Source organism: Anabrus simplex, chromosome 1, assembly GCF_040414725.1.
Source record: "Anabrus simplex isolate iqAnaSimp1 chromosome 1, ASM4041472v1, whole genome shotgun sequence".
NCBI lineage: Eukaryota > Metazoa > Arthropoda > Insecta > Orthoptera > Tettigoniidae > Anabrus > Anabrus simplex.
Genome location: NC_090265.1, coordinates 1,166,570,080 through 1,166,584,427, shown reverse-complemented (window position 1 = coordinate 1,166,584,427; position 14,348 = coordinate 1,166,570,080). Strand labels below are relative to the sequence as shown.

At 39.9% G+C, this 14,348-nt stretch overlaps 1 protein-coding gene across 1 annotated transcript in view; it reads right to left on the bottom strand.

Annotated features, from left to right (window-relative positions):
- The window catches only part of dmrt93B (doublesex-Mab related 93B), a 132,560-nt gene extending 120,523 nt beyond the window's left edge, over positions 1–12,037 (bottom strand). Inside the window, exon 1 of the mRNA XM_068228628.1 lies at positions 11,973–12,037. The gene's annotated coding sequence lies outside the window, so the exon portion shown is untranslated. The remainder of the gene's footprint in view (positions 1–11,972) is intronic.
- Between the last annotated feature and the right edge of the window lie 2,311 nt (positions 12,038–14,348).

The window sequence follows — 14,348 nt, the reverse complement described above, 5'->3', positions numbered from 1 at the left end:
TCTATCATGTGTAGATGTCATCATTCTTGAAAAATAGTGACTTTTGTGGCCGCAGAATTTCGCGGATAAAAAGCAAGTTTGTAAGTGGCATCTTTTATATACGTGCAATGTACTGTAACCCATAGTATTAGGATAACAACTGAACCTGGATATCTATCACATCACTTTCAACATTTCCTTCTAGACTGATTCCCCTATTAAAGAATAACATTACATTTTCGGGCTTTCAGCATTAGTAAAGTAAGAAATCGGATTTCAGCACTAACATAAACATATAGGTAGCATTATAGTACTAGTCAGCTTCTGTGGTGTAGTGGTTAATGTGTGTCATTCCCGGAGGCCCGGTTTCGATTCCCGGCTCTGCCATGAAAGTTGAAAACAAATAGTACGAGGGCTGGAACGGGGTCTACTCAGCCTCGGGAGGTCAACTGAGTAGAAGGGTTTCGAATCCCACCTCAGCCATCCTCGAAGTGGTTTTTCGTATTTTCCTACTTCTCCTCCAGGCACCTAAGGCCACGGCCGTTTCCTTCCCTCTTCCTTGTCTATCCCTTCCGATCCTCCCATCCTCCAACAAGGCCCCTGTTGAGCATAACAGGTGAGGTCTCCTGGGCGAGGTAATGGCCCTCCTCACCAGCTGCATCACCATACTCAAAGTCTCACGTTCCAGGACACTGCCCTTGAAGTGGTAGAGGTGAAATCCCTCGCTGAGTCCGAGAGAAAACCAACCCTGAAGGATAAACTGATTAAGAAAGAAAGAAAGAAAGAAAGAAGGAAAGAAAGAAAGATCATAGTACTATAGGGCTATAATCTATCATTCCCAAAAAATATATATATTTATGGTTGGGACAACTGGCCTACCCACTTCCGGGGCCCATGAAAGAGAATTAAATATCTTTGTGGAGGGAAAAAGTTAAACATGATAAAGGTAAATATGACTTCATCTAGTTTTCACAAGTCGGGCTGAGTGGTTCAGACTGTTGAGGTGCTGGCCTTCTGACCCCAACTTGGCAGGTTCGATCCTGGTTCAGTCCGGTGGTAGTTGAAGGTGCTCAAATACGTCAGCCTCATGTCGGTAGATTTACTGGCACGTAAAATAACTCCTGCAGGACTAAATTCCTGCACATCGGCGTCTCCGAAAATCGTAGAAGTAGCTAGCGGGGCGTGAAGCCAATAACATTAATTACATTTGGCTTTTAACAAGCTGAGCATATCAGGAAAGAAAAGTGTCCTGGTGACATTTTAGTCGTTCAATACAGGAATGTCTTTGGGTGCTGTGACTTTAATTTTTTTTTCTGTTTGCTTTACGTCACACCGTCACATAATGGCGACGATGGGACAGGAAAGGCCTAGGAATGGGAACAAAGCGGCCGTGGCCTTAGGTACAGCCTCAACATTTGCCTGGTGTGAAAATGGGAAACCACGGAAAACCATCTTCAGGGCTGCCGGCAGTGGGGTTCAAAACCCACTATCTCCCGGATGCGAGCTCACAGCTGCGCGCTCCTAACCGCACGGCCAACTCGCGCGGTATTTTTACCCTTCGGTTTATTGACTTGGCTTGTATAACCTAAAACTTAGGCTAAGTTGGATTATATTTTAAACACCTACATCACTATTTTCACCTGTGTGCAATTATGTTATTTATTTCATTAATATTATGATAATTATTATAATTGAGCATTGTTAACTTATAAGACTCCAACAGACAAGCATTGGTTTTGTGTAGAGTTATACATTTGTTAAATTCACGTCGTTTCCTTTCATGATGTACACGCATATTCTTTGCTACATTATAGGGTATTTAGATATAGCCTAAATTTCTTTACCAATTAAGCTCTTCAATAAAGGCATACATAACTGTCCCATGCCAAGATATATTGGTAGAATTAGAGCTGTCAAAATGGTTCATAATCCCTTTGATTTATTATCTTGACATGGATCACCCAAAACATAGGTTAGGTTTGGAGAATACTTTAATAATCAGCATTATTTAATGCACCGTTTATTACTTTCATATTCCAAGATGTAATTGAAGCATTTAAATAAAGCATCATACATTAAAATTTAAAGTTTGACCACTAGAACAGCTGACATGGAAAAGTGATTTGAAAATTCAAACAAATTCATCTTACGTTAAAATTTTCAAAAAAATAAACTGTAGACTTTTCCGATATATCACCAGCATTTCTCCAGCTCGCCAAAATCCATTTCTCCCTAGTTTTAGCGTCTTTGGAACGTTTATAAACAATTTGTTTGGGATGGTATGCGATGTGCTATTGCACATCGGAACTCTACACCATTTATAAGTTTTCTGCCTCACTGTCTGCACAGGATTCATTTTAAGTCTAAAATATACCACTCAGATTATTATCCAATGTATAGACCTCGAATTTAACCATACTAGACACCAACGTAAAGTAGAAATACGCGAAGTGTATCCTGCTTCTCACAGCACACTGCGTGTTATTTCGTCTGCTAATTCAGTCAACCTGTACGATGACGTCAGGCCAATGAGATCGCGTACTTGCGTGACGTGACATTTTCGTAGATTTTTATCATGTTTGGAGTTATTATTTGTACATTCTGATCACATTTTTGAATTCTGCATGCAATTTTGTATCAGATTAGCATATTTTTAATTAAAACCCCGGATCATGCATGTTCCCTATTGCTCCGAAACTTCTTCGCTCATTCTTATTATTCTATCCTTGACAGCAGTTCATCTGGCTGGCGTTCCTTTCATTCTGTTAATTATTTGTTGTTTGTTAGGGAATTTTCAAATAATGTGTCGAACATCAATAAGGAAGTTTATTTCAAGAACTCACCGTCAGAAAGCAGTTTTCCATGCATGCTGTACTATGCAGTGAGACAGATGGAAACAGACGCACTGATGTTCTTTGGGATACAGATTGAAATATTTCCTTGGCCGGAAAGATGATACAAGAAAACTAGGTTGTTTTGTGTAATGTTCGAAATTTTGTGACACGAACTCCCTTCTTTCTTCATTTGGAATGGAACAAACATTTGAATGATAAGTCTCAAAATGGCGCTTTACATTAAATGTGAGGGATACACTTGTTTTCGAACACAGGCAACACATCTTTCTATCAGTCCGAATTCTCTTGTCCACTGTTCTTGAAAAATCGGGTCATCACTACCTTTGTAAAGTTTCTGTTCTTTTCAGCGCCGGAAACATGTTCGCGACGTTCGTATACAAAACCACCAGAAAACGACACTTATCTCGATTGACTTCCGGACCTATCAGTGTAGCAGTGTTGCCATATTGCATATTTCTTACACGTGAAACGCTATAAGATATGTATTGTCTCTGGTACAAGACGTATATTTAAACATTATTTTCATGTGGCGTGTCACCGAAATCGTGTTCGCGTGTCACCTAGTGACACGCGTGGCATAGGTTCGCCATCCCTGCTATAGGCTATCTTCCAATGCTCCTCCTATCCAGTATTATTTGCCATAAGACTGGTCACGCCTCCCAGCCACAAATGGATATTTAGTCTATCAGAACACTATTCGTTGAGTTCATTTTTCTATGCTTACGTCCAGATCCATGGCTAAATGGTTAGCGTGCTGTCGTTTGGTCACAGGGGCTCCAGGTTCGATTCCCGGCAGGGTCGGGAATTTTCACCGTCACTTGTCAATTTTGCTGGCACGGGACCTGGGTGTATGTGTCTTCTTCATCATCATTTCATACTCATCACGACGCGCAGGTCGCCTACGGGAGTAAATTCACAAGACCTGCACCTGGCGAACTTGTCCTCGGACACTCCCGGAACTAAAAGCCATACGCCATTTCGATTTCATTTTCAATGCTTACGTGTAAAGGTATGAATGTTTCTATAACTTATTTACGCACTCCTACAGTATAATGTACTTAAGGTTCATTTACCTTTACACGCTGGCATAGCAAAATGAACACAACGAACTTTATTCTGATGGACTGCATATAAATATATGGCTGGGAGACGTGACCAGTCTTAAGGAAATAAAGGGTAGGAAGAGCATTGTGATATATAACCTTTTGCTCGAACAGCGACGATATAATGATGCAAACTGACAGAGCTACAGTAGGTAAAGTAAATCTTTATACATTCATTCAGTATAATAATCCTGAGGCGCGGTTCTCATTCTGTTTCCCTAAAAAAAATGAAGTACTAGCATGATTTTTGGTATTTGTCTGCGTACGTTCATATAGCATCTATTTCTCAGAATCATATTTTCTAAACCTGCTACCTATCTATTTCTGTAAAAGAAATAAAAATACATCTACTACAGTGTTTTGAAATAATGTGCTTCAAAATCGACGCAGATAACATGTAGACTATGTTGTTAAAAACGAGGCCTCGGTTACACAAAAATGCCGAAAATATAACCAAATATGACCTTATATCACTAAGAAGAGCAAAATATGACGGAAACAATAACAATTGTCAAAATATGCATTTATATGCAAGATAAAATTGCTCTAAACGGTATCAGGAACCATCATTCACAGTTATTTTCCAAGTTTCGGGTAGAATGACCTCAGGAATAAGATATGACTTCTCCTTGAGATCCTAACCTTAATAATTATCATCAAACCTACTGAGAGAGATGTGTACATCTAAAGAGACACAGTTCTAAGATAGTTTCTCCTGTAAAATAGTTCATCGGACATAAACAACGTTTTCATTCTTACACGTGGATGTGGATTTCATTATAGGCCCTAATGCAAAAACTGTTGTGGATATTTAGAACTACGTGATATAATTTACGATAGGCTAGTGTATTTTACTTGTATGAACAACATGCTGCAGGCTCGTTTTTAATATACCAATATGGTAGACCTATTTTACTTCAAAGAAATAATTCGTCGACTAGCACAAAAATCAGAAATAATGAAAGATAACGATTAAGGAAAAAATATCGAGGAATGCCTTAGAGATTCTAAAGTATGTTGTAATGAAATTATTTAATGATTTAAAAAAGGGGAGTATCCGTTAATTCCGCAGTAACTGAAGTTTTACTTTACTGTGGCTGAGGGGGATGTCTGATCGGCTTATTACGTCCTCTAAATACCTTGTACTCTGCTGGTAAAACTTGTAAATTGTGCAGTCGTAGCATCAAGAAACTTGAGAATTTATTCTGTTTACTGCTTAGAAGACAGGTTTCTTTAAGGTGAGTACTTCTAAAATATGTATTATTATTATCAAGTGGGCTATTAATATTTGCAGTGTTATTAGCAATGAATTCACAGACTACAGCGAAATCACACGCCTTGCTGTGAATTTAGCCGAAATATTACAAATAAGTGAATCCATTGCAAAAATACAATATGTCTGACTCCCCGGCTGAATGGTCGGCGTTGAGGCCTTCAGTTCAGAGGGTGCCGGGTTCGATTTCCGGCCGCGTCGGGGATTTTAATCGCGTCCGATTAATTTTCTGGCTCAGGGACTGGTTCTTTGCCCCAACACTCTGCTATTCATATTCAGACAACACATTACCAACTACCACAGAAACACGCTATAGAGATTACCTCCCTCCACATATCATACAAGTTGACGTCAGGAAAGGCATCCGGCCGTAAAACAGAACCAAATCCTCACGTGCTACAAAGTTTGCACCCGCAGCACCACAGGTATGGGGATGTGGTAGAAGAGGATTGCATAAGTAGGCGTACATTATAATATTGTTTTGAATTACGGAACTAAATAAATAGTCTCTAACATAAATTCAGTAACAGTTGATATTTTGTCAATAATTCTCAAACTGCGTCATCCTTCCCGTTTTTCCTTAATATTGGGAATTTAGCCGAGTCCACACAGTTTATAGACGGAAGCTCATTTAGTTGTAAAATCATTATTATGCAAATTTGATTAAAAATACGCGTTTAAAAAATCGAAACAGTATTTTTATGAACGATGAGAACTGTATGTTAAGCATGAACACTATTGATTAGGCAGCATTTGTACTGTAGTTACTGAGCCACTAATATTTGAATTTTACTAAATTTTAGATAAATAAAGGTGTAGCCTCCCCCCGAAGTAAGGCAGGTCTAAAACGCAGACGGTAAATTGCTTTTCCAGGTCAAAAATGACGTAAATTGCCTCCTGTTTACATTTGACATGGGAATGAACTGACTCGTCTTAAGCTGAGACAGTGTACGTCCTTCCCGCTTATAAGTAGGCCTACGTCGCTCTAAGCATGTTCTCCTCCAGATTTATAGACGGTTATGTCTTGATTGCGAACAGTCCAGGTTGCGAACAAGGCAAAAACCGTCCAGATTCCGAACAACTAAATAGACCCTGTCCAGAATGCGAACAAGAGGTTAGTATTGACGTGAGATAGGCTACATAAAACAGATAGGCCTACAATTTTCAAAACAATCTCATTTGTAATTTTTGTTCTAGTAGTAGACTATTAACATTAAGTGGTACAATGGGATGTTTTAGATAACATAACCATATTTAAAAAAATTCTTAGTGAAATGTTTAATAATTTATTTTGAGGTAATCTTACCATTTTTATTGTATAACATAACTAGAGGAGTAGTTGATTATGGTGGATTAGTAAGAGTTTTGTTATTAATAGGTTATTATTATTATTATTATTACTATTTTTCTTATTTTGCTAGTGGCTTTACGTCGCACCGACACAGATAGGCGACGATGCGATAGGAAAGGCTTAAGATTTGGAAGGAATCGGCCGTGGCCTTAATTAAGGTACAGCCCCAGCATATGCCTGGTGTGAAATTGAGAAACTACGGAAAACCTTCTTCAGGGCTGTCGACAGTGGGATTCGAACCCACTATCTCCCGCATGCAAGCTCACAGCCGCGCGCCTCTAACCGCACACCCTACTCGTCCGGTATTATTATTATGCCAATGAAAGAAGTGAGTGGTTGCATCGACAAGGGCATTAATTAGCCTTTAGAATAATAATAATAATAATAATAATAATAATAATAATAATAATAATAATACATAAGAAGTGAAATAGTCAGTTTATATGGAAACAAGTGGGTTTATTCTTACATGCTTTTAACTTTTTTTTTATTACCCAGTATTCCAATTGTGTGTACCAGAACTTGGTGTACCAACTAAGGGTTAATTTTTCGACAGTAGTGCTGAAGCTGTTGAGGAAAGTCGTAAATGTATATTTGTAAATGAAAATGTAAACCTACAACCTGTTGTCCAGTCATTGACCGGGTCAGGGATGGAATGAATGAAGCAGGTATAGGCTGTTAGTACGATGGGGTCGCCACTCCCAAAGTGAATATTAATGACGCATAGATGCTATGAAATGAGAGGGGAGAGTGTTGCTGGAATGAAAGATGACAGGGAAAACCGGAGCACCCGGAGAAAAACCTGTCCCGCCTCCGCTTTGTCCAGCACAAATCTCACATGGAACGACCGGGATTTGAACCACGGTATCCAGCGGTGACACGCCGACGCGCTGCCGTCTGAGCCACGGAGGCTCCCTATATTTGTAAATACTGACTCTAAATATATCATTTATTTTAGGTGACGGGATTGTTATATGTTAGGTTAATTTAGAATGACAAAGCCTGACGGCCGCTTTCTTTATTGCCAGAGCTGGTTTGTGAATAAATTCAAATCTCCCTGGTAATAACTTAATTAAAGCGGCTTTCTAAACACCTTCAGAATACTGTAGGTGCCTCTAGTAATGCATACTGCTGTCACAATCCACCCAGATAAGCAGCGTGACGTATATAAAATGATATATTCTTGCTCATTATTCCCCTTAAGCGCCTCTACTTTATGCCTGGCCGCAATCTTGACTCGTTAATGTGTGTCAAACTCAAATCATCCCCTTCAGGTACCCACTTGTTCGCAATCAGGACGACACCTTATAGACTTGGGACGGTCAGTAATATAGCATAATTTGCACAAATTGCTGGTATCGTTAAAAATGTGGTTAAATGTGAGAATATTGGTCAGTTTCAGTTAGAAAACCTTTGTCATATAATGTACAATTTGTTTAAATCACTGAGTAAGTTGGCTACGCTGTTCGACGCGGCTACCTGTTGGCTTATATTTGGGGGATAGTGGGTTCGAATCCCACAGTCGGCAGACATAAAGATGGTTCTCCGTGGTTTCCTAATTTCAAACCAGCAAATACTAGAGGCTGTATGTACCCTAACTAAGGCGACGGTCGCCTACTTCCCAGTCCCAGCCTCATCCTATCTCATTGTTACCATAAAACAGAACTGTTCTTGAACCATTCAATAGTCACATTTTCAAACAAGCTGGAATTTGAAACTAACAGCAGTAGGTCTATTAAGGGGACCAAAAGAGAAAATGCCATATTTCTGTGTTAATATTAACTGTACAGGTATCGAAAAACACTACAGTATGACAATTTTGTAAAACATAAGTTCCGATCTTTTATGTGTAGTGCACTTTTACCTTTGGAAATGAGATAATCATGATGATTACATTTGTTAAGTTCTAGATACGTCCGGAAATATATGTTCTATCTAAAACCTGTACATGAAGAATGTTACGGAGCCTACAATTCCTCGGAGCGGAGTGGTTGCACTTGTTACGACTATGGAGCCAAACTCTACATCTGGGAGACGAGTGGGTTCGAATCCCACCGTTGGCTGTCCAGAGAATGGTGTGCTGTGGTTTCCCTTTTGTACTTCAAGGCAAATGCCGGGACATTTCCTGTTCATAGGCCACAGCTGATTCCTTCCACCTTATCCAACTTCATCAGTTCATCCTCATTAGCTCCTCAACTGTGGTTGGCGTCAGGAAGGACATCCGATCGTAAAACAGGGAATATTATTTTATCTCACTTCATCTCCGACCCTTATCAGGAAACGAGACTATAGTAGCGTAAATGGTAAGCCTATATAAAGTATACAGACATACGTATCGTCGCTCCTGCGTCAAAACCACGAATGTGACAATGCTCTTCCTGTCCTTTGCTTCCCTTACGACTGATCATGTCTCCCAGCCACATAAAGCTACATAAAGTAAAATGAATCTTCAATACATCATACTCTAAGAGTCAGTAAATGTGTCATGCAAACATACATTCCTACAGTAAGGTTCATTTTCCTTTACACACAAGCATAGGAAAGTGTGCTCAACGGGAATTGTTCTGATGTAGGCTACTGTACGTCCAAAGGAGATACGATTTATGAATGGATAGCTAGTCCTACATACATACATACATACATAAAACCTAAAATTACCGAGCAAGTGGCTGCGTGGTTTGGGTCACGTAGCTATCAGCTCGTAGGCCTATTCGGGAGATAGCAAGTTCGAACCTCACTGTCGGTAACCCTAAAGATGGTTTCCGTGATTTCCCATGTTCACACTAAGCAAATGCTGGGGGCTGTGCCTTAATTAAGGCCACGGTCACTTCCTTTGCATTTCTAGACTTTTCTTAAACCACCGTCACCATAAGACCTATCTGTGTCGATGCGTCGTAAAGCAAATAGTACCAAAAAATCCAATCATTCCATAGTCTGTAAAGTTTCCACCGTGCGGGCTATTATAAGGGAGATGATCACGAATTTAAATGCCGAACTTCCCTGGCATGGAAACAATGTGTAATCGTTATCGTAACGAGTCCAATGTCCGAACCCGCGGTGTAGGGGGCAACGCGTCCGCCTGTCACCCGGCGGCCCCGGGTTCGATTCGGCCGGGTCTGCGGTTTTTAATTGTAAATGACTAATATCCCTGACCTGGGGACTGGGTGTTTGTGTCGTCCTTAACGTTCCTTTCCTCACATTCAACACATTACACTTCCGCCATTTCCAAAATACACGCAGGTTCATAACATATGGTGCAAAGTAGGGACAAAATATCTTCTTAGGTCGACGCGCAGAATAAATAGCATTAAAAAAAAGACTTAAATGATAGTGATAGTTGTAATTGTAATACAACGCAAAAGCACGTGATAATCAGTCCATATGTCCGCCTCCGTAGCGTAACGGTTAGTGTTATAAGCTGCCGTCCTCGGGGGCCCGGGTTATATTCCCGGTACTGCCAGAGATTTATGAATAGCAAGAGGGCTGGTATGTGGTTGAAGTGGTACATGCAGCTCACCTCCATTGGGGGTATGCCTGAAAAGAGCTGCACCACCTCAGGATGAGGATGCGAGTTTACTATCAGCCCATATTGATCAGCTGGATAATTAAGTTAACCAGCAAAATGAGTAGGAAAACGTGAAGAAAATGAGTACGGTACGAGACGAAGGAGTCATGAAGGGATGTAAAAATGAAAGACTCCCTTGACCTCATACACCCTAAAAGCGGTGAGCAGGGAGAAAAAGAAATGTAGTAGCCTACAATATCGTCGTTGCCGGGACGAAACCTCCTACGTGTTAATATTTTTGGAGATATACTGACCCGCAGCACATACATTATGAAGAGCGAGAATGCCTTGACAACTGTCACACAATATTGCACCTTAGATGACAGAACCTTACCGACCAAATTTCTAAGCTAAAATATTTCACATAGGAGGTTTTGTCCCGGCAACGACGATATCTTAAGCCCTAACTGATCGACATTGTTCTGATTGCTGTTATATGTGATGTGTTCTCTTTCACACACTAATTTCTACTAAATGACAATAACTTACTACTGCAGTTGTATAAAAACTAACCTGTCATTTTTCATCTTTTTTATTTGTTTTTATTTCTATTTTCTATTTAAAGACGACACACGCATGCATACCCAGTCCCCGAGAATGTCATTGACGGGTTTCATAGGTAGTGGAATAATTAAACTCAGTCATACGGTAATCGAATTGTCAGAGATCTGTGGAATGGTCTCGAATTTTGTTAAATGAAAATGAAGTGTTTTCTTTCCTAGCCTTCTTCCCATTTATCTAGGGTTTGCACTGGGGTGGAGTAAGCCCAGTTTTAATCCCAGACGGCCTCCCTCACACCAACCTTATGTTAGGGATGTATTCACCTTTGCATTTTTCTGTGGTGGTTGGTAGTGTGGTAGGTAAATTAATATGTGCTGTGTTTTACGACAATTAAAAATAACCAACTCCCGAGGAAGAGGAATTAACGAACCGTGTCTGAAATCCCCGACCGACTGGGAAACGAATTGAATTGAAGGTCACTACGCTAGTACAAAGTACGAAAATGAAATAGGTTAAAACTTTTAATCCTAAATATCAAATTCCTTTTCGATCTACTTCCTCATTTCGAATAAATCGAAAAGAAGATAGCCTACATGTGATTACTTTTTTGTTCATATCTCTCCATCTGTCTGTCTGTCTCCCTCTTCAAACAATTTTCGCACCATTCACTCGAATTCAGACATCATACTGATAAAGGAACACATAAAAATGTCTGCACTTAAAATGGACAACATAATGCGGTCAACAGAACTGTAAATGCAGTCGAAATTGGCAGGAGTTTACATTCAAAAATATTTTTTTTAAATAAGGAAGCCTTGCTTTTACAGTGACGACTCACTTAACACAAGTTTAAAGGGACTAAGTATGTCGAAACATTAATTATAACAAATAACTTAGCCTATCGGTGTAGTGCCTGAAAAAATCGCTTTGTAAACATTTTTAGCTTAGAGCTTTAGGTGGTAAGTTTCTGTCATCTAATGTCCAATACTGTGCGAATATTGTCAAGGAATTCTCAATCTTCATAAGATATGTGCTGCGGGTTAGTATTTCTCCAAAAATATTATCGCATAGCGGTTTTCGAAGGCGCAACGGCGAAATAACACTCTACAACATACCTTTCTTACAGAACGAAACATGTCATTATTTATTAGTGTTTTTACAAGTATGTTCTAATGCTATAAATTAGTGTTTCGACAAATTGAAAATCTTTAAAGTTGTATTAGTCAAACATAAGTAAAAAAAACTGCAAGTCGACCATAATTTTGCTGTCCATTTCGACTACAAAATATCGCCAGTGTGTTTCAGTACTGTTGTAAAAATGCTGTGGGTTATCTGATGAACTTACGGTAGTTACAGAAAGCACTCAGTAGGTAGCAACTTGCTGAGCTGATACAACAAACTAATGCTCACTTGAAAATATCTCCCACTTGTGAAACACAGACAGTGGAGGATCTTCCGGAGTTCACCCCCCTGTTACATCTGTGAGCCACGCCCCTCAGCCGGCACTTGATTGGTCGCTACCCCCCCGTGTTTGTCGGAGAAACGTCAGAGGTTAGTTCTGCCCCTCCCACACAGTGATGAAGTGATGTAAACGTGCGGCCTACAAGATGGAGGATAGAGTTGAGGTTTGTTGTTATCTTCATTAGATACGTACACAAAATTATTTCATAATTATGCTGAAAAGAAGGTGCTTTAAAAATATATCCAAGATACATTTTCTGACAACTTAGTTACAGTTTGTGTCATATTAGGCTATACATATTTGCAATGCGGTATACTTAGAACACTTCATCTTCTCCATGAGTACAATAATAATAATAATAATAATAATAATAATAATAATAATAATAATAATAATAATAATAATAATAATAATAATAATAATAATATGATGATGATGATGATGATGATGATATTTTTACAATTTTCGTTAAGTCGCACCGACACAAATATAACAGGAAAGGCAACTGTGGCCTTAATTAAGGTACACCCCCAGCTTTTGCCTGGTATGAAAATTGGAAACCACGGAAAACCATTTTCAGGGCTGCCGACAGTGGGGTTTGAACCCACTATCTTCCGAATGCAAGCTGATAGTTATGCGACTCAAAACAAAATACAGTCAGTTGCTCGGTAGAAGAAGTTGTTCCTTGTTGAAATGGTCACAGTAGTATGCTTCGGTTCACAGGGCCTCGGGTTCAAATGTCGGCCAGGTCAGGGATTTCAGCCGCTTCCAGATATTCCTTTGGCTCAGGGGATAGGTAATTGTGTTCGTCTTGATATACACACATACGACATTACCAACAATCACAGAAACATGCAATTGTCGAGCTAAGTTGCTCACTCGCCTTCTGAGCCCAAGTCGATAGGTTCGATCCTGGCTCAGTCCGATAGTAGGCTATTTGAAGGTGCTCAGATATGTCAACCTTGTGTCGGTAGATTTACCTACTGGCAAGTAACAGAATTCCTGTGGGACTAAATTCCGAAACCATGGCGTCTCCGAAAATTGTAAAACTCTCCGAGATCGCGCTGCAGAAGGTCCAGATAGAGCCCCTAACTGATATAGCCAAACGTTTCTTTTTCTAGTTGATCATCCACTATTGACATCATGCCCTTGAACCGGTTGTCAAGTTGAGAGCATAGCCTATAGCCTAGTGTCAATCATGTACTCTACATTGTCACCTTAAAACTTGAATTTGGGTCAGTGAGTCTTTGATCTACACAAAGATCGTCAAAATGACTTTTCGTATCCAGACGACGCGGCGAACGCGCAGTGAATCGCCCCCTCACTTAACCACCGTCTGCTAGTAGCTATATATTTTTTTTTGTTTCTTCCGAAATAATAATTCTTTCACATGCAGTTGCAAGCATTAGGCCTAATAAGGAATAGCTTTCATCTTTTTGAACAGGAACCTCACAAATATTCGACGTCATCATTCGGGGGTCCCAATGCGGTGCACCGGTTGAATCAACCTAGCTACGCCCCTGAATGGGACGTAAAACAAATAACATAAACTATTAGAAACACGCAGTGTTGAAAACAAGCCTTCACTTAGGTTAGGGCATATGGCCGTAAACCTGGGCTCAAGTGCCCACCCCAAGTAGGCCTAATTGGGAGTGAAGAAAAATAAAAAAGAACATTACTAGTTTAACGTTCCGCTAATGACTTACAATATACGGTTTTCGAAGATAGGCCTAAAGAAATGTCGGAATTTTGTCCCGCAGCAGTTCATGTTTGTGCCGTTAAATATCCAGACACTTGGCTCCCGTAGGCTATTTTAGCACCTTGAAATACCACCGGACTGAGCCAGGTTCAAACGCATCAAATTGGACGCAGAAGACTGGCACTGTACCGTATGAGCGGTTGCCGGCATATTTGCAGTCAAAGAGATTCGCAATCACTGGACATTTCCGGTCACTGAGATATAGCCTAACCTACATGTGCCCACTCACAGAAATTTCCCTGCAGTCACAGGAGATTACTTAGAGAAACAATGTCTTAAAGTTGACATATCGTTGAAACACTTTTAAAAACGGGTACTATTTGCGTTCCACCTGCGATAAAAATATTAAAATATGAATTATACATTCCGCACCTACATGATCTAACGTGACATAAAACAAGGGAAATGATGGTGTTATTAAATTTTCTGTACGCCTATTGGATATTTCATAAACAGCCTCCAAACTCGAGTAGGCTACACATAATATTTTGGTCGACTAG